This window comes from Amblyomma maculatum, chromosome 4, assembly GCF_055883805.1.
Source record: "Amblyomma maculatum isolate TAMU_Amacu chromosome 4, ASM5588380v1, whole genome shotgun sequence".
Taxonomy (NCBI): domain Eukaryota; kingdom Metazoa; phylum Arthropoda; class Arachnida; order Ixodida; family Ixodidae; genus Amblyomma; species Amblyomma maculatum.
Window position 1 is genome coordinate 124260074 of NC_139347.1, and position 21011 is coordinate 124281084.

General features: G+C 46.7%; 1 long non-coding RNA gene across 1 annotated transcript in view; it reads right to left on the minus strand.

Moving 5' to 3' along the window:
- Positions 1–3980: 3980 nt before the first annotated feature.
- LOC146192292 (uncharacterized) overlaps positions 3981–21011 on the minus strand; it is a 38865-nt gene continuing 21834 nt past the window's right edge. Inside the window, exon 3 of the long non-coding RNA XR_014706391.1 lies at positions 3981–4205. This is a non-coding gene — a long non-coding RNA (uncharacterized LOC146192292). The remainder of the gene's footprint in view (positions 4206–21011) is intronic.

Consider the following 21011-nt stretch of genomic DNA (forward strand, 5'->3'; position numbering starts at 1 on the left):
CTGCACGCCCAAGCCCTACTTCTTGCTGCGAAACCTGGTTACGCCCAAGACGCCCGATCAAGTATTAATTCTTGAGGTATACAGTATTCTTTCCAACCACTACATTCCGAAGATTTCAGCGGCGAACATTTCGACATCGCAAACCAGATGAATCCGTCAACCACGATGCAGTAATTCACTCTAAAAACTGTTGGCGAACTGTAAATATGGCACCTTTCTTACAACGACGATGCGGCATCACTGTAAAAGCTGTTGGTAAACTGTAAGTATGGCACCTTTCCTACTGACGCGCTGCGAGGCAGGCTCGTTCGCGGCATTAATGAAGCGTCAATGCAGCGGCGCTTACTTAAAGACCCGAACGTGACGTTCGAGTCATGAGTCAAAATTTTTGTTGCGATAGAGACATCAAGAACAGCCTCAAGCATGTCCATGCAAACGCAGGACATGGCCGAAGTTCAGCAAGGACACGCTGCGATGAGAACGCCGTTGAGACAGACGAACAGTTTTTATCTGTGTGGAGAGCCGCACTACGCAACATCATGCCAGTATGCCAAATCACAAATTATCTATAAAGTTTGACATCATAAGTTCTAATCAGTTCGGTTTCCTGTCTGGTTCTTCAACTAATTAGCCTTACTTTCCTTAACAGACAAAAGTAAAGAAGGTATTTAATATAGCAATTAGCTGGCGCATAATTCATTGACCTGTCGAAGGCATTTCATTTAATTAATCACAGCATATTTTTCGATAAATTAAATGCTTTGGGGTAACTGGTCCCGCACTGCCTTTTATTCGCCGCTACCTACTTAACCGAATCAAAGAGATTTGCATCTCTGATATTTACTCTACACCGAATACTACTAATGTTCGCATTTCGCATTGTTTCATCCTTGGACCTCTTATTTTCCTAACATAAATTAATTATCTGCCATCGTACCTTAAATCTTGTGAAAGTATATTATAGGGTGAGGATACTACGATACTACCATCTGACACGTACGTGCCTAGATTTTTCACACATAAACTGGATACTGATGCAGCAAACTTAGCGAACTGGTGTCGAAACAACATGCTTACTATTATTGCCTCTAAATCTAGCTTTGTCATCTTCTGGTCTCCTCACAAGACTATTCCTGCATCTCTACATATTCCCCTCAAATCACACATACTCTTTGTGAATAACATGCGATGTTTCTTTGCATAATTCCTGACTGCCACTCAAAATTTAACATTACATATAAGCTGCCTTACCGAAAATCAGCATATGGCATAAGGGTGTTTATTAAGGTGCGAAATTACTTTAATTTTCACGCGTTCATTTCGCTCTGCTATGCTTTTATCCATAGTCTCATTAACTATTGTATTTCGTATTGGGGAAAAACATACAGAACACACATAGCATTGCTAAAAAACATACAAAATCAAATTATACGCATTAATACGTGTAATAGCCATTTGTGCAGTGCTGCACCCCTACTTCAGGCTCATAACATTCTAGGGGCCTTATCCATGCACCGTTATTCTCTTGACGTTTTGATATTTAGGTTCATGAATCATCACTTTCCATTTCATTAATTAACAATACCCAGTTCCCGCAACAAAAATTCACTCGCTTTTCATGCCAAAAGAATGTTTACTACCAAAAACCGAGAACTAATTACGGCAAATTCATAGTTAATTAATCTGCCTAATTTATGTGCAGTTCATTACCGTTCAGTACAAAGCAATCATCTAACATTCATACATTCAAGCGTAGTTTTCGTACTTTCTTTATTGTCATAAATATTTTTTTTCTTTTCATTTATAAGAACATGCATTTCACAGACTGAATTTTTTTTTCTTTGCCTTTGCATTTATGTAACATGTTCTTAAATTATGTTGCGTTTATATTTGTGTCATCCTGTATTTCTCCATATTATATATTCACATTAGAACGGCTCCAGTTTTCACCTGCAGTTGCTTCTATGCAATCATATGTGCATGCTTTCAAAAGGATGTCCCCTGTACAGACTCTGGCGTTAGGTCCTCCTCCTGTATTTATCAAATGTATGTATCCAATCACTGCTCTTTTAATAAATTTTGATTATGATGCTAATTCTGAAGGCAGGCAGCAAGATAGGGTATTTAGCAAAAGTATACCGCCCGACGAAAAGTACAGATATGAAGCAGAAGACGTTCATGGTAGCAGGAAGCACATGAGACACTGCTTTAAGAAACTGTCACGGTCATCTTTTATTATTTAAAATAAATATTAGATCAATTACACACAATTCATGTTCTTAATTAGCATCATAAATATTGGCTTTTCATTGTGAGCATTGTGACTAACCACCTTTTTTGTATTTTATCTCTCTGCTTATTTCACCTATTTGATCAATTACTAAGTTTTCTGTTAGTTTCAACAAGCACTGAATTTCGAACCTGAGCATTTTGACTTTTTGAAGCTCATTTTTCTGAATTATCTTTCTTTTAGTTATTTGACTTAACAGAGCAATTACACATAGGCAGTGTCCAAGCTAACTTTAGCCAAGGGCTAAAAAATAAAGCATTCGAGATAATCCAGATAAACCACTTTTATGCGTCTACCAGCCGTCTAGAGGACCAATCAAATTTCGAAGAGTGTCCGGAAGTACCTGCTGCAATCCACAGTCACACAAGACTGCAAGAGGAGAACTGTATTGTCGTATGATGTGTCTCGTGGCAATATTTGTGGTGGAACTTGGTTTCTGTCATTAGAGTCCGAGCCGGTTTCCCTTTTAAAGGTACTTCTAATGGATTTTAATTACGTTGATGCAATCGGGGCGCCCGGTTATATTCCACTACGCCATGAGCTGTTGTTTGTTTGTAACACAGCTCTCGAGCATTGTTGTAGCGGCTGGTAATTGACAGGTCCCATCACCTCAATTCCTGCAATCCAAGTTATCGGCCAAGCATCAAACGCCAGATGCACGCTCGTCCTTTTATTTCCTGCACAACGCACACGACAGTTGTCGGCAATGTTGTATCACATACCACATAATGATTTCACATTTTACGTGTGCCGTCATAGGCGGGTAATGAAAATTGAAACACTAATGTTAGCTTCGAAGACATTAGACGGAAGTAAATGCACTACACCTCTTTATCATTCATATGCATTATTACTGCTATTTGCATGGTGGATGGGGGTTTGTTGTCGGAAATTGCTTCGCAAGAAGTTGAAAGTTTCCCTTTAAACTTTTTGGGCAAGCTCTTCGCGAATCGAGTGACCAAAACCCGCAAATAATTTCTTAGTCGTTTTTCCCCGAGAAACCTGAGACTTTAACCAAAGAAGAACGATGCGAGCAAGACGAGATACATACAAAAAACGGCAGACACAAGCGCTGTGCAACTGTGAAAATTTAAGATATACAGTGTGCAGTGCATACTCACAGAATCATCAGTAGAGTTCCCATAAGCCTTATTAGGATTATTAATCATTCTCTAAATTCATTTCTATCACTCCACGGCACTATTTAGTGCCTTGGGACTTGAATACTTCCTCTTTTGAGGAGGCTTTTAGACTTCAGAAAAGACCCACGCTAAACATGTTGCGCAATTAAAAAAAAAAATATTTATTGCAGTGCAGGAGTTGCTTTTGGAATATCGCGAACACAATGACCAAAATCCTACTCATATGGTAAAATCTCTGACCTCAGGCAATCAATTTATGTTGACGAACACGAGTGAAAGGATGCACATCTAGTTTCTTTCATATTGTAACGGGTATTGCAACCACTTCATTGTCTACGTCAACTAGCCACTGATTGTCTTCGCTTCGTCGTCGACTATAGTTTGTATCAAAATGGCACTTTTAGCGAAGTTATAAGCGCAATATGCCACAATGAGCCCCCCTTGCTTAAAATCTTAGTAAGAGTGCGACGTCGTGTTAGGAGGCATTTTTTGAGGATCACTTCACCGAAAATACAGAACAAAACTGCCAGCAATAATATATTCTAATAAGAAATTCAGACAACACAGCTGTGGAAGTGTGCTGCTTTTATTAAGCTATACAAGCTGTTTTGAGGTTGCTAATACAGGCTCTGAACAGGTTGCCTCGGACGATTATGTCCTTGAAGTCTTGCTCCACTGGTAGGTCGGCATATTCCCAATCCTGGTGCCCCAACAGTTGAAGGGACGCACCTACATCCTACGCCGCATTTGTGTCTCCTTTTGTTAAGATCGCACTGCGTGAAGAGAAAGGTTATATTGCATCGTATAAGTAAAACAGTGACGAAAAATCTACAATTGATTCTGCAGTTGTGTCAATGCTGGAAAACTCGATACTGTGTTGGAATCAACAGTGACTTGACGCGTTGAAGGCTCCCCAGGACACGGAAGGAAATCTATTGTTTACAATATGTACTCGTTATTTTATGCGGCTCTCTGTTAGATATTTCTTATCTTTTGACTTTATAATCTTGACGATTCTCACCCTTCACACCGAACATTTTCCTAAATTTGTATGCAGATAATATCGGCACCATATCCTTACAATGAGAGATAGACGGAATGAAGGCATATTGAAATGATCATTTTAATTGTCTCTTGTATTGCATATCGATAAACGCGTGATCTGGGTTCGTCACTTTGAGGGAAAGATCCACATCGCCCATGCAAAGATCAAGGTGTTATTTCGCGTAAAGAAAGTGTAAAAAGGCGTGACACCTGCTGGACAGGTGCGCCTAACCGCGCGACTCACCGTTTACCGGATATAAGCACGGGTGCTGCTCTGGTCATTGCAGAACTATCTAAGAACCAGTTCAGTGCAGGTTTTGATCATTCAGCTGTAAATCGCTGACGCCAGACCAAATATAGCCACCCCTCAGATGTTGTGCACCATATATATTTTGTCATATTAAAAACAATGGAATACGGTGTTTTTAACGTGTGTGAATCTAATGTAGGTCTCCAACCGAAATTGAAACAGATACGGCGCTTTAATTTTCCAAAAACTAGCCAAAAATTATGAAAGTAATCACTAAGTGGGAATGTGATGTTACACGGGCTATCGCGTCTAATTTCAAGGCAGAGCTTCGGTTTATTTACATCTAGCCGGCAAACCGTGTGCAACATTGTAGAAATGCGCACAATCATGCTTAACGCAGCTTTCGATCGTATTGCTAAGTTCAAGCCAATTTTCTTCTTGTCCCACACGTAACTCATAGGTTACCATAATGGGGGAACATTTGATTGCACTGATTGAACATGCGGATGAAGAACGCGCGGCTTATAACCTATCTTCAACATGTATTGTAATTATAACTGCTAGATCTTTATCCCCGTGTAGCCCTTTACGATTATGCGCTGCAATAGTTACATCCTCTGAACGTATATATTGCTTAGTCTTCTTAAAGCGAAGTCGGAGGGTCCAAAAGGCTCACGATCTGTCAGTATAGCCAATACTTACATAGTCGTAGGTTACATTAATCGTTGTTGATTTCATGAGAACCGGTGCGCCATGCAACATTCCCAGATGTTCGCTGAACGCGGGATCTGCCCGAGCTGTGGCGACGCCTTCAGGTTATAAACAAATGTTATCAAGAGAAATGCCTCTTATAATCATTAGTTAACAGAGATTCACCATGGTGTTTTGAGAGCATTTGCGTAGTTTCATTCGCCTCGTGGACATTCGACAAAGGGTGACTCGCATGATCACACTTTTGGCGCATTCTTTCATTTTTTACCATTCCAACAAGTGCATTACCTGGGCAAGCATGTTGTCAACGAAAAATTTAGGAATTTGTATTATGTGTTTCCCATGACCCTTTTATGCTATACACGGGGCATACTGAGTGATCTTTAACGCAACTTATTATGTTAATCTATTCTGTTAATTTAACCCAGCTTAATTTATTATGTTTGCTTACACTAAATTGGTGGAAAGCTACTGCTGCGTTAAAGTGCTCGCTTGTTTGACCAAACAGAGTCCACCACTGTTTCTGCACAACGTAATGGCTAATGGCGTCAGAGACTTCATTAGACAGTAGACCGCCAAAGAGCTGACGGAGTGCAGTACAAATGTATGTGTAAACGCTTTCGGTAGTCTACCTGGCGAAAGCAACCCGAGAACGCAAGGCATTCCTCTTCAACTCAGCGCTTGAGGCCCGCCACGCAGTCCTCAGATATTGGTGTTTTTCTAGCTCGTCGCAGTGGCAGTGCAAATGCATTACGACTGGAGTCTCACTGGAGCTCTACGTCAGCCACGCTGAAGCTGCCTCCGCCATGATAGCCCCGAGTTGAAATCGGGAGCTTTCAAAAGTCAGATCTTTCCCCCCTGTTTGCCAGTCAATCAAAACCATAACTAACGTCCAGAAAATGGCGTTTCCATATTATGCGAGTACGTCCTGCATTCCTTCCTGGATTCAGCAAAGCCATGGTATTGTGCGTCAGTAATCTTGACCGTTGAACATTACCAGGCGCCAAGGGCATCACCGCAAATGCATCTGAGCACCATTCTCTGAATACACCGCACCTCCAACAAATTCTTACGGTAATGAATTTATTATTGCGATAGCAATACTGCGCCAGGTTTCGGCCCATCGCGTCGTCGCGGGAAAGGCCACGTTTACCCGTGAACAGCCGAGAAAAAGAAGAAAAAGAAGCAGAACGCTTGGTCACCGCCAGCTAATGCTTTCACTCCACATTCGTTTCAGCAGCATTGAACCCTTCTCATTCATATGTGGGCTGGTAGCTTACGCTCCAGCTTTATACTCTTGTAGGAAGAGCTATTTCACACGCTAGCTCCAATTTTCGCGAAAACAAACTCTTATAAGAACTGTTTTTTCCCTAAAACTGTGAACGATTGGAATGAACTGCCACCAAATGTTTATGCATCAAACGACTTCCTAAAAGAACTGGAATGTCTTTTTGAAACAAATGCTCCTTGAGTTGAACTGTGTTCTTTAATTTTGCCCATTTCATTACAGTGACCAGAGTTAAACTTTTGTCCTAATTTTTTTTTCCTTTTTGCTCTGTATTGGTTTATATTCCAATATTTTTGTTGTATTGCCCCTCCTGCTTGGGCCAACATATTGGCCTGCAGTATGATTAAATAAAATAAATATCCCCAATAATATAGCACCTTACACTGATAGGGCGTGATAGAGGACTAATGTAGCAGGCAAAATAAGCTTCCGCCGTTGCTATCGCAATTCAACTATGGTTAACTAGAGTTAAACCACAGCTCATATTTTTGCAAAATAGGCAGTGAATGCGTGAAAGCCAGGAACAGTCAGGACTGTCCGAGTCCTAGTCGCTACCATCTCCTCCTCTCCGTAATGTCCAACTCTTCGCGACGTAATCTAATTGACGTAACAATATATATTATCAGATATCGTATTTTAAAGTAGAGACAAGGTTGGAGCGAAAATGTGCTTTTTAATGTGCACTGTTTGCGTTCGAAAGTGGATAGATAGATGATCAGCCAAGGAGGGGACATGCTTTGAGTCGTACGGAACAGGCGTTACAAAAGGCTTCCAGCGAGTCCGCTGTCAGATTAGTCGTAATACAGGATATTATGGTTTATTATTGTGTGCTTATAGAAGTGAGTGATGCTGGAGCTTTGTATTTTTAATGTGCTTTGTTTGAAACGAGGAAGAATCCTACGCAGTCTGCACTCGAGTGCTTTTTATGAATTACAATATTTACTCTAGGTAACGAAGCATTATGCACTGAAGAATGAAGAAATCATTGAAATAATGGAAAGAGGTTCGCTCATTTTATGAAGTCCAGGAGTGAGTTATGATACGATCCCTGCGTTAAGGGGATATATTAAATGGAGTCTTCATTGAAAGACCCGCAACCATCAGGTACCTAATTTGGCTCGGTCTCAGTTCTCGGCAGGCCCAGAGAATGTGCACAGTGTTGACTTTAATAATTGCGCATTTGCATATCGGAGATCCTGGGCTCATATATAAATCATCACCAGCAGCAGCTTGACTATACCCACTGAAGGGCGAAGGCCTCTCCCATATTTATACACTTAACCGGTTCTGTGCTAGCTGCATCCACTGGACCCCTGCGAACCTGTTAACCTCATCCGCCCACCTAACTTTCTGCGGCCCCCTGCTGCGCTTTCCTTTCCTTGGAATCCAGTTTGTTAATCTAAGCGACCATCGATTATCTTCTCTTCGCACTACATCTCTTGCCCATGCCCATTTCGTCTTGGTGATTTCCACTATACAAATGCCGGATACTAAACCTCATCCTAGTGATGGGAGCATCGAGGGTAACTCCGATCCGTATCCTGTGACGCCCAACTTCATCTGCATGGGTGCGACCGCGGAGAGGTTTACCGCCCACTGAAGAAAAAGAACGCATGTGAGGTGATAGGAGTCTTACTGCCTTGGTGAAAGGAGAGTAGTGTTGTCCCCATCAAGGAGCTGAGGCAATGATAAGCCTGGTCTCACGATGCAGTTCGCTATATATGCATAATGTTTGAGAATGCATTAGGGCCCGTTGAACGCACTCGATACGTATATAATGCGGGATACTAGCCGCCAGCTGGTGGGTGTCCTGACTCATTCCTGGGCAGCGGTGACACGTCACAGAAACCGAACTGCTTGCAGGGCGACAGTGGATGCAGGAGGCATTGTTGTGGCGGCATTGGAGTGAAGTGCCGCTCGTACTGCAACGAGCTTAGCAACAAATAATGCAGGTGGTTTCGTTTGTTTAAACGTGCAAGTCTGGTAAAAGTGCCCACTAAAAGCCATTTACTAGAATTATAGAATGCCCACTAGCAATACGTATCTTTTAATGTTTTCTGCAGCTCAAAAATATTTAAGACAGCGTCCTTAGCACTGAAGGTAAGGCAACAGAAATTGAGGCTTCTCCTCTGCCCTTCCACACAATCTACGCCGACGCGCAAAAAAAGAAGCAAACAAGTCGCAATGGCTCCTAATCACCTCTCGTCCCGCTGGCCTAACATGGGAGTGGCCAATAAGAGTGCGCGCCAAGTAGGGGGGGAGGGGGGATACTTCCGCATGGCGGTGTGTCGCACACCACCAGTACAACGTTTTAAAATTGCAAATTATCGGTTCCAAGCAAAGCTCCAAATCTGACTCGAATACTCAGGATGATCCCCTTTATGATCGGCTTGCATTCGACTTTTTCTCCAAGCCGCATTTCGGGCGCCGTTTAAGGCCATGGCTGCACTAAAATAGACTGCTGTTCTTGCTTCACCCCATTCGACACTTGCGGCCACGTATTCAACAATGGAACCTTCATGCAGGATACTCTATGGCTGTCACAATCTGCCGAATCGGCCATACTTAGTTGATCGACGTTAGTCGGCGATAATCTATTAGCATGTCCTCACACAGCTGCGCAAACTTCCAGGGAAGAATATCTGGCGCTGTCAGCGAAAAGATAAAGAGTCTAGTTGCAAAAGCCATCCGTGCTCGCGTCGAGTGCGACAGACTGGCCTTAAGTTGTGGTGTTGAGCTGCGCATTCTCTTAGAAAGTCCTCATAGCCTCTTGGTTCACTGCCTGAAGGCTCTGACATTCTGCTTTTGGAAAGTGTGGAAGCTGGGATTGATAACAAAAAACGTCCTAACTGCCCTCACCAACTGGCGTCCATAAGGCATTCGCTTATTTTAGGAGGAATGCTAGTAATTAACACCAAAATCTGAATAGCTTGCTTTTTATCTTAGAGAGCCACACAGTCGCTGACACTGAATTGTGAATTGGCAAACTCGGAAGTTTACACTCAGGCTTTCTGTAGAGTGGTGCATGAAAGGCAGACAAATTGGGCTTACTGCAAGAATTTTGTCTCCAGCGGTTGCCAACCTAGATAAATATGTGTTTGCTAATGGGCTTAAGTGAGGGCCCATGCTATACCAATAGAGCAGCCCATGTGAATCCTCTTCTGGATTTGCAACTAGGGCCCAGAGGGTCCCCGGGAGTGCTGCCAAATTTTGTCATAATCGGTCCTCATTCGTACCCCTGTGGGCCAAATAGGGCTGCCCACATTTGGCCCAGAAAACCAAGTGTGGGCAGCATACATAAATTACTGTGCCGTTTTTGTAAAAGCGATTGCCGCCTTATACAAAAGTGACCATGCAGGGCCACCTTTTTCCAAGCGCCTGGGTTGAGACGGTGTATGGGGTAGTAAATCTCATGCTGAAGTGGAGACTCATGCTCTTTGACTTCGACGTTGTAAAAGACGCAATGCTGCAAGTTGAAAACTTCAACAAAATGCACGTGGAGAGGCATTGAGATCTCACTTATTAGTGAAATGCTCTTGAGAGCTCGCAGTCGTTCGACAGCAGTGAGGGTCGGGAGCTGCACAGCAATTGTATTCGATTTCCTCATGGCCGTGAAGACCCGAAAATGTCTGGTTCCAAGCAGGCATCGAATTTAGCTAGAGAATCCTGTTTGCTATATTCGTGAGGTTGTTGCTGTTCAAAGCTTTACAGTTACTTTATAAGATGTCGATCATAGGGCAAGGGCATGCAGGTTCTCGGTTACAGGACAGGATCGCTTGCCGTAAGAGCTATGACTTGAAGGAATCGGTTGACTGTCATCCGTAAGGCGCTTGTGGGAGGCAAGGAGCTTTCTATCACGGTTAATGGTCATGATAAGTACATTGGAGAGGTTGACTCCTCATGATGCTGATGATGGCGTTTAGACTGGGGGGCCAGTGGCGTGGTCATTCCGGTGAGCAGATGGCTGACTGACCTGTTGGGCATTTCGGGAATGTGGGATGGGGGCCGCTGACGATTGACCGTGAACCCAAAAGTGTTCCTGGGCCTGAGGTCCAGGTGTCTTTCAGATCTGGTGTTGCCGCAACAAACACCAGCAAAGCTATCTCTGCCAGTTTGATACTGGATGCGCTAGGCCTAGCCACAGTGCCAAGCTCAGCTGCAATCATCCGTGGATTCCTAGCTCTAGAGAGGTCGCAACCAAACGGCGAGATAATGTTTGGCGCTTGCTTACAAGGCACCCCGCCTTGTAAGGAAGCGCCAAACATTATCTCGCCGTTTCTCCTCGTTTGAGACAAGGGACGTATTTATGTGCATTGCGTGGTTTTTCAGACGAGCGATATGAAGCCAACATAGCAGGTGACACCTGTTTTTCTCCAACGTGTGCTTTCATCTAGGAATTTTACTGTCTGCTGCGTTCGCACTTTCCACACAATCTTCATTAACGGCCTTCGTGGAAACACGGGCACCTCTTCGTTAAAAACGGAACTCAGAATATGCTGCAGCGTGGCAGATTGCAATACCACAGACCTGGAAGTGGTTGAATACAAGCGCAGAACCGGAATAGATCAGACCTGCAAAGCTAGTTTCCGCTTCTTGACACCCAGATTAGTTTAATGAGCTCCAGACCGGGCTTTAGAAGCAAAATATCACAGATACTTATACAAACGCTTACAAGAACGATATACAATTACTGCAATCAGCAGTCATTACCAAACAACCCTAAATGAGATGACGCTTCATAAACTAGGTGTGAGCGATGTGGAACCCCACTAATCTTTATTTCCCGGGATTACGACAATATTACTATACTTTTAAAATTTTGTTATCCTTGAAGTGGTGAGAAATTGCGTGGAACATTGCATACAAGAGACATGGTTACAAGAGACACTCTGTTACTAAAGGCAACTTTTGCAGGTCCCTAGTGTAAATTCTTCACTATTTAGAAGAGACACAACCCAGATACGCTCATGCAACACAGCTGACTTTACGAACTCGTATGTGTCGCAGTTTAGATTCCCTTAGTTAAATTATGTACCATATAAGTGTCCTTTTTTGTTCCAATATGTCACTAATCAAGAAAGAGTGCCTTCGTTTGGGCACCTTATCAGTTGTTATACCACCGCACTGAACTCATATGAAGTTACCTACGCCTTACTATTTGCTACGTAATGAAGGGTTTCTAACTTCCTCTTTCGTGGCTAGAACGATATGCAAAAAGTCTCCAGTTAGCTCTCTCAATATTGTTCTCATTCGGCTGCTGTATAAATGTATGCAGGCCTTCTCGTGGGAACATCGAGTTGCTTCTCGATAAATGATACTAACTATTGATGATAACGCGGGATAATAGAAGGGACGCTATTAACTTGAGCTCTATATGGATCGGTGCGAAACTAGCTATTATTGGATATCTTGTTGATGTATTGTGGCTCTTGAACTTCGCGCGTACACATTATTATTTCCTGTAGCTAGATCCCCCTTCAGTCTGCTTTTTTTAAAGCATGCGAGGTTTTATTCACATTGAACTTGTATTTCTAGGTAATCATGAAGGTAAGGACTCTGTTAGCCTTTCCATGAGTATTTTCTCGGAGGTGCTCGAAGCATTCATATCTTCGTGTTCTCAATATGAGTTTTGTTTTCATAAACCAATTAGATACATCTTGGCTGACTATCCTGCAGTCTAACAGTAAAGCGGCCTGCGTAATAATGTCTCAAAGATAAGGCTCTTTACTAAAGCAATAAAGTGGTCGCCCTCGCGTAAGCTAGATATGTGTTCTCCTGTGAGACTCGAAGTTTTGGTTATTCGCTTTATAGTTTCTGCTCCCCGAGACCCTTCCTTCATTCCATCTAACCTACAAAGCCCTGACAGCCTATTCAGTACCCATTTGTTTTTGCATAACGGCTAAACAATGGCCATCGTCTCAGTCGCTCTGGGATTACAAAACCCATTAAGAAGCCAAGATCCCCATGTTGTCGAAATTAGGGTGCCTTGGTGTAACGTACCTACACAAGGCACATTAGTCGAAATTACGCCATTACCCTCACTATTTCATTTCCTTGCCTCTATAAGCTTTCTCTCCCACCTTCCTTCGTTACCTTATGGGGCGGTTCGCGTGTCCACGTAGCAAGTGTGACAGATACTGCATCTTCTCTTTCCTGCGGACCGATTAATAATTATCTGAACCTGAATATTGCTGTACAATGGGGATCTGCTCACTCAGGCATAAAGGCACTGCGTGGCCAAGAGCGAGGAGCATAAGAATAAAGAGGGCGACACATCCCAGTGCATCTACCACCACGTGTGAATAATCGAAGCCTCTGGATGTCCAAGCTTTCAAGAGCGAGAACCATAAACTTACATGAGGGCGACACAGCCCTGTGCATCTATCACCACAACGTGTGCACATACAGCTCACTGGATGTTCAAGTCTCTAAGGAAGCTGCGGAAATATGAGCCCACATGATACGTCAGAGAATTGCGGTCCCCAGGAGGAATGCACACAGGACAAAGTGCCGCTGATTTGATCCATGACGGAGCCGCTACTCGGTTGCACGTAGACTTAAGTATGCCCCCTTAAAACCAATAAGGCGCGAGCACTGTCATCAGGGTTCATTTCTGCTTAGTACTGACGTCGACAAATAGTTGTGCCATTACTGCCGAAACGCCGCAATCGTTACACTAAACGAATTTATGGCTGGCTCAAGCATCTTGTGAACAGCGCAATTGCAAACACACACACACTACACAAAAATCAACAGGGGGAAGTTTAGGGCCAATTGGGTCGACATGGTAGTGCAAGAAAAGTAACCACATGTAAGTGAGCCAGTTCAAGTAAGGCGTCGCATAGTTCACACACTCGTATAAAGGCCTGAACAAATTTATTCAAGCTTTTAACTCTAAGACCCCCTTTTTTACTTGAGATTGTCCTCAAGAGACCCAAAGTCTGCATGGCATAGCCTTCCAGCTTTTTGGTGGTAACTGTATTCTTGCCATTCGCCTGTAGATGTAAGCCCAGGATCCTAATAGTCTCCACAACTGAAACCTGCTGCCCGCTTGCCAGGATATTTTGAAGGCAATTTATTTCTAAGCGTCTTCTCCTCCAGTGTGTTGTTTGTGTTTGCACTGTTCTTCACAAGATGTTTCACCACCAAGCCCACAAATACGTTCTGGATGCAAGCGCCAACGAGGCTGTAACATTGACGCAAGGATACTTCTGGAAAGAAATTTGTAGCGAACGCTACACTAGGCTAGTAGTACTGAGTTTAGTCATGCCTGTCCGGGGCCATAACTACTCATGCACCGTAACTATGGCAACCAGCTACACCGTTTCACATGCGTTCCGTCGCTGCGCCGCGCCGTTCACCATCGCGGTGCCGACTCGTGACTTAGCGTGTCTCGTTATGCAGCCTCACTACGCCTACGCAAACGTTTTGTGGGTGACCCGGTGATTAATCCCGCACGTGGTGGTGGTGGTGAAAACGTTTATTTCATAATGGGAGGTTTGACGCGGAGCCTTAAGGGCTTCGGCTTTATAATACTGGGTGGAGACCCTAGTCAGGGACCTCATTGGCGGTTGCCGCCGCCCGCGCACGCCGCGTTAAGGCCCTTTGGGCCTGTAGGTCGCAGCAGCCGAGCAGGGTCGCCTCCCAGTCCTCCCGGGAAGGGTTAGGGATGGGGGAAGGGATGGGTTTTGGTGGCAGGCCCATACCATGTGGTAGGTGTCAACCACTTCCCCACAGTACTGGCACTGTCCAGTGAATTGTGAGTCAAAATGTTTAAGTACTGCCGGGCACAGCACTGTGTTAGTGAAGAGGCGCAGGAGCAGCCTCTCGTTCGCTTTTCCGAACCCTTTGCAGGGGTTAGGGTATTTGCGATGCGCTTTTGATAAAAAATTACAATATCTTTGAATGTGTAGGCCGGATTGGAATCGATGTACTCAGCCGATTCGACGCGGGCGGCTGCTTCAGCTGCCTCGTTCCCTGCAAGACCCTGGTGGCTAGGAGCCCAGACGAGATATCGGCACGCGGGGTCCGTGTCCCGACAGCAATTTTGAAATATTCTATAGGCTAAGGGGGTGGTCCACCCTTGGGCGACGTTCCGGCAAGCCCCTCGTGAGTCGGTGATGATATATTTAGAAGTGTGGTCTGAGGCGGCGAGTGCAATGGCTACCTCTTCAGCGTGTGTTATAGATTTGGCCTTGAATGTAAGGCCATCGACTGTGTTCCCGTTGTGAACGACAGCGGCCGTGTACCAGTCCCCCGAATGGGGGCCCGAGACATCCACGTAGAACACACCTGATTTGTTGCCATAATGGCGGGCCAAGGCTTCCGCCCACGCGAGGCGCCGCCCATTATGGTCTTCTCGTCACATGTTGGCAGGGAGAGGTCGCACTCTGAGGGCGCGTCTCCAGAGTTCTGGGATGCGGAGCCTCTCCTCTGTGAATGGTTTATGTTGAATGTACAGCCGGGCAAGAAGGCGCCGACCCGACACTGTCTGTGTGAGGCGGGTATATTGGTTCATCAAATGTGCTTCCCGAAGCTCCCTGAAAGTGTTCACCACCCCTAGGGCCATGAGCCGGCCGTTGGAGGTGGAGATTGGGAGGTCGAGGGCACGTTTCATGATTTTTCGGAGGATCACCTAAAGGTATCCTCCTCGTGCTTCCGCAAGTGGAGGTAATGAGTCGAATACAGGATTCGACTGGTTACGAAGGGGTTTGCCAGCCGCAAGACATCCTTACATCGCAACCCCCCGCGTTTGTTAGACACCCGGCGGACCATACGGCCCACCTGGTCCCCCACCAGGCGGAGCTTGGCTAGTGTTGTGTCGGGGCGTCTTTGGTGATGGATGAAGAGACCGAGTACTCTGATCTCTTTTGTCATGAATTGGACCGCTCGCAAGCGACAGCGAGATTTGTGTACTGCATCTCCGAGAGGGGCGGAGGTGCACAAACTGCGATTTCTGGGGGGAACATGGAAGACCACAGCGCAGGGCATAGCGGTCCACTATGCTCGCCGCTGTTTGCAGGCAGGTTTCAATGTCGCCCACACTGCCCTGCGTTGCCCATAGGGTGATGTCGTCGGCGTAGAGCGCGTGCTGCACGCCTCCGACCTCAGCCAGCAGGGCCGGCAGATGCATCATGGCAATGTTAAAAAGCAGCGGGGAGAGAACTGCGCCCTGAGGTGTGCCCCGCGTGCCGAGCATAAATGGTCCGTGCTCCTTGTCTTGTATTTGGATGTATGATTGTCGGTCTGTAAGGAATTGTCTTATATAATTGAATGTATTGCTGCCACAGTGTGTTTCACTTAGATGGGTCAGTATGACTTCGTGTGTGACGTTATCAAAAGCGCCTTTTAAGTCGAGGGCGAGTACAACCCGGTCATTGTGGGGGCGATCGAATGGGTTGAGAATTTCTCTGTTAAGTTGGAGAAGGACATCCTGTGCGGATCTGTGTGGGCGAAATCCGAACATGGTGTCCGCGAAAGTGTGCCTGTGTTCAAGATACTCGGATAGCCGATCGCGCACCATAATCTCCATTAGTTTGCCCCCACAGGAGGTAAGAGAGATGGGGCGGAGGTTATCCGTGTCTATTGGTTTGCCAGCTTTCGGGATGAAAGTCACAAGTGCCGTTTTCCAATCGATGGGTAAAGGGGTTTCCCCTGTCCAGATTGCGTTAATGTATTCGAGTAGGCACTGGTACGTCGAGTCAGGCAGGTTCGCCAAAAGCTTGACGGTGACCTTGTCCCGACCCGGCGCGGTGCCTCTCTTCATTTTGACTAGACTGGCCCGAAGATCGTGAAGCTGGAAAGGTTTGTCCAGCCCCGAGTTCTCCTTGCCTGCGTAGGAGTAGATCAATCCTCGGGGGTCTTGAGCTGTGCACAAGTAGCGGTCCCGGAGCGATTGTGCCAGCTGCATAGTGTTGCCTTTAAAGGAGTGGATTGCTCGGTGTAAATGTTTTTGGGTTTCGGTGCGAGTCTGCGTAGGATTGATGAGAGCTCGAAATAGCCTCCATGTATTACGGCTAGACATTTGTCGGGCCGCTGTATTGCAACGATCCACCCAGTTCGAGTCAGCGAGCTGGGCCGCGTACTCGGCGGCTCGGTGGGTGATATCGGCAATACGTTCTTTAAGTTTGCGGTTGTGTTTCTGGCGACGCCAGCGGCGTGTAAGGCTGCGGCGAGCTTCCCAGAGGTGAATGAGGTGACTATCTACGTCCGTTATTGCCTATGTGAGCTGGATCTGCGTTTCATGTGTGCGAAGGTGTGACATCAGTGACCAGGACCAGTTGGTGTACCCTAGCTCTGCTATGGCAATGTTGGTAGTGGCGGGAAAGTTTTGTCGGAAGGTAGTCCAATTAGGGATGTGGGCTTGTGTTGTATGACGCTTGAGGGGGCGTGTGTAGATCATGGTATTAAGAAGGCAGTGGTCGCTGCCGAGGGTTTCCTCGGTGTTAACCCGGTCTGCGTGTCGTATGTTGCGAGTGAAGGTAAGATCCGGACAAGTGTCCCGCGTCACGGAGATACCTACGCGTGTTGGGTAAACAGGGTCGGTGTGGAGGGTGAGGCCCAGTGTGGACACAAGTTGCGCCAGTTTGCGTCCTCGCACCTCCTCTTTACGGTACCCCCCCAGCTGACTGGGGGCATTTAAGTCACCCAATATCAGGAGGGGTCTCGACCCGCTGTCTTCAGCGCACGGCTAAAGATGTCTGCGAACGTCACTTGCTTTAGTTTGGGGGAGCAGTATATGTTCAGTATGTGCATGGGAGGATCTCAGCGGCGGAAGGGTAAGATCGTTACCATGACATACGAATAAGGAAGTGTTAGATGTAGATCCACTTCTGTGGCTGCCTCCACCATGTTGTGTACGAACAGACAGGACGAGGGGTCTCGCTGGAACGTCGTGTAGTTAATTTGGCCGCCGCTCCTGGCTCCTGGAGGGCGACCACACCGGGCAAAGTTTCGAGTGTTTCGAAGTAGAGGCGTAGACTCGCGCGTTTTTGGCGGTTCCTGAAGCCCCTACAGTTCCGTTGCGTTACCAATAATGATTGACATGATTTTGGGGGGAGGGGCTGCTGGTTAGGCTGTCCCGCCATGAATGATATTTAGTGAGACTGGTACAGACGCCACCCCGGAGGCGGCACCTGAAGTAGGTGCGGGGCTGGAGTCCTCGTTATCCGAATCCGCAATAATTCGGGAGTATTTTGAGAGACGGGACATATGTTTAAGGTTCCCTGCTCGACGGCTTGTTTTTGTAAGACGGGACGTGTTTTTAAGGTTCCCGGCCCGACGGCTCGTTCTGGGATGATCCTGCATATATTTGAAAACAGTTTCAGAAACCATTGACGAGCATTTGGCTGCGACACGGTCCATGGCTGCCTCCACCATGTTTTGCAGTTGGGAGGCGAGACGCACCTCCATAGCGGCCATAGCTGACGCGAACGCGGCCGGCAGCTCCGGCTCACTCTCCATGGCGTCTGAACTCTGGGGACTCGACGCGGCTGTGAGTTTAGCTTCCAAATTTTGAATTTTAGCGAGCAATTGCTGGTTCTGTACCCTGAGCAGCTCGATTTGTTTGCGACTCTCGACGTCTACGCCGGTGACCGTGGGAGGGAAGGAAGGTGAGGAAGGGATAGGAGAGGAGGCAACCCCTGCCCAGCTGCTCACCTGCTTATGTTGCGGCGCGGAAGCATGGGCGCCGGCAGCGCCGTTTGTCTGAAGCAAGGAGGTTGTCTGAAGGGCCGGGAAGTGTCTGTCATTCTTGCCGCTTGGAGGTGGTGGGGGCGCCTTCTTCTTGTCTTTCGATGACGTCAGGTTACGGGAGGAAGAATCGTTGACGTCACTGTCACGTAAGCCGGCGGCGCGGTTGCCGCGTTCCGCGCTGTCATTGGCTCCGCGAGTGGCGTGACCTTGCTTTTTGCTAGGTGTGTCCGTTTTCAAGACGCCACGTTGCCGAGGCTTGTTTCTGGGCGTCCGAAGTCTTCGGAATTTTGCCGTGCAATCCTGTGAGCCCGTGGGGTGGGCCAAGCCGCAGATTACACACGACGGTTTACATTCATGTGGAGCTGGACCTTCTGGAGTAAGCTGCACACATTGAACACACAGGCCGCACTTTAAGGGGTTCGGGGCAGGACACGTGTCTGCCCGATGCCCGATAGTAGCGCACCTCACACACGCCGGAACAGTACGCTTGTATTCACGCACGACAGCCAGTTCCGAATTGTAATGCACAAAACGCGGCACCACCTTCCCCACAAAAGTGAGAACCGCGACGTTCGTCTTTCCCAGCTTGCGTACTTCTGCGAGCTCGCCAGCTCGCCACTGCACTTTCTTTTTCAGGGTGTTGCTTGTCTCCTGGTTGGCCACAGAGATCACACCTCGGCAGATTTCGCCGGTCTGTTTCAAATGTCCACGCATAGGGAGGGGTCCCTTGTCGGTATCCAAGTTGAAGTCGTCAATTAGGCAGTCCGCTGTGGGTGGGTCCTGGGTTCCCACTACTACAAGATTTTGGTCCCATGCCGGGATGATATTGAGAGTGGCTCCCGCCTGCCTGCCAAGGTAGGCGGTGAGCGCCGCTCCTAGTTCGCCATGTTGGAACACACTCCGCAAGTTCGCCGTGACGCGGGGCTTGAGGATTACAACAATGTCTTGGGGGTGCGGGTGTGGCATGGGTCGTGGACGCCATTGCATGCCTGCTGCAATTTTCGGTTGGTCAGCAGTTTGGACCGGACGGGCGTGGGGCTGCGTGCCAGCGTCCTTGTTGGCTTGAGGTTGGGAGGCCGTGGACGTGTCGGCCGCCATCTTGCGTCCGCTTCTGGACTGGAAGCGGCATTGTACAAGTTTGAAAAGGTTCTCGTTCTCAAGGGGCTGTGAGACTGAAGAACCAGTATCTTGGACCGTCGAAATGGTGGACCATGACATTTCGGACGGATCATAGCCGCGTTGCAAGGTAGAAGTCATATTGGAGAAAAGGGGTGAGCAACTCAGCGGCGGGGAGCGACGCAGCCGTTAGGCTTAGCGCCGCTGCCGCGATGCACGGGTGAAACTCAGCCCCTAATCGGTGAAATTGGGGCCCACCTGGATAAAACTGGTGGCTCCAGATGTCGGGTCACTTTCGTGATGCAGTCGCTCTGATTTCTTCAAGGGTCGAGTTGCTGTGCCACGAACACAAGCGAAAAATCACGGAGCCGATGCACCATGCATCCGCTTGCGTGAAGCCACAGAAGAGAGCAGGGGGAGGGAGCGGCGTCGCACAAGAATTGCGCGCAAGTGCGAAAGTGTGAAGGGTATTTTTTCCAATGCGCATGAGGATTGCGCCACGGAGAACGGTTGGAGGGGAGCAGGAAAGCGTCCGCTGGTATATAGCATGCGCCGGGTATGAAAGTGGGTGCTCCATAGAGAGCTGGCACACTTTCCTGCATTTACCAGACTGCTGGCTATGTTGCTTGCAATGCTCGGTCGCCCGCAGCCGAAGCTTTCGCTCCAAATTCCGTTCAGCAGCAATGAATCACTTTTTGCACTCTGTGAGCCAACACAGGAAACGAAGACAAGTCAATACCAAGGAAACAAACAGGGGAACTGCGAGTAAGTTCTTGCATAGATAAGAACATACTTCATGGATTCTAGGATTACCCGCTGGAACGGAGCAGATTACCCATCTTAATGACGCTCTATGCGTTCTAATTCAACCAATGAAAACGGTTCCAAGGGTTCTTTTTATAGTGATATCGCGAAAATTAGTAGGAATGGAATGTTTGAAATTCTTTCGTGTTGTGTTTCTTATATAATTGCGTGCTGTTCACTTGAATATGATTGTACAACCGGTTTCCATTGCACAGTGCATTCGATAGGCCCTCTTTATTCAGTTTAAAAAGCTGAGCCTCGTCGGTATAAGCATAGCGTGCCACTCTTGTAGCCGAAAAGTTTGTGGTTCCCATCCCTACAATTCCAAAATTAACACAAAGTTACTTGGAGCTCAAAAAGACATTTTTCTTCCAGTACCCTCCGTGAAAATCTGGAATGATTTTCAATATTACTCACCAAGTCCAGAGGTTGGATGGACTAGATCAGGTATATTACCAAAATAATGAGTGTTTGCGTGCCCTTCACTGCCAAATTGTCAATTTACCATGCAAAAAGTTTCCACAAAGTGAGAAGACGCTGTTCAACTACACACTTTGACATCTACTGTTAGAAGGAAAGGTTCATTAAAGACGATGCCTTGCAAAGTAACTAAGGCGATAAACTGCAAGGAAGGAGGGATCACTATAACTTTCATTCATAGATAATGAACTG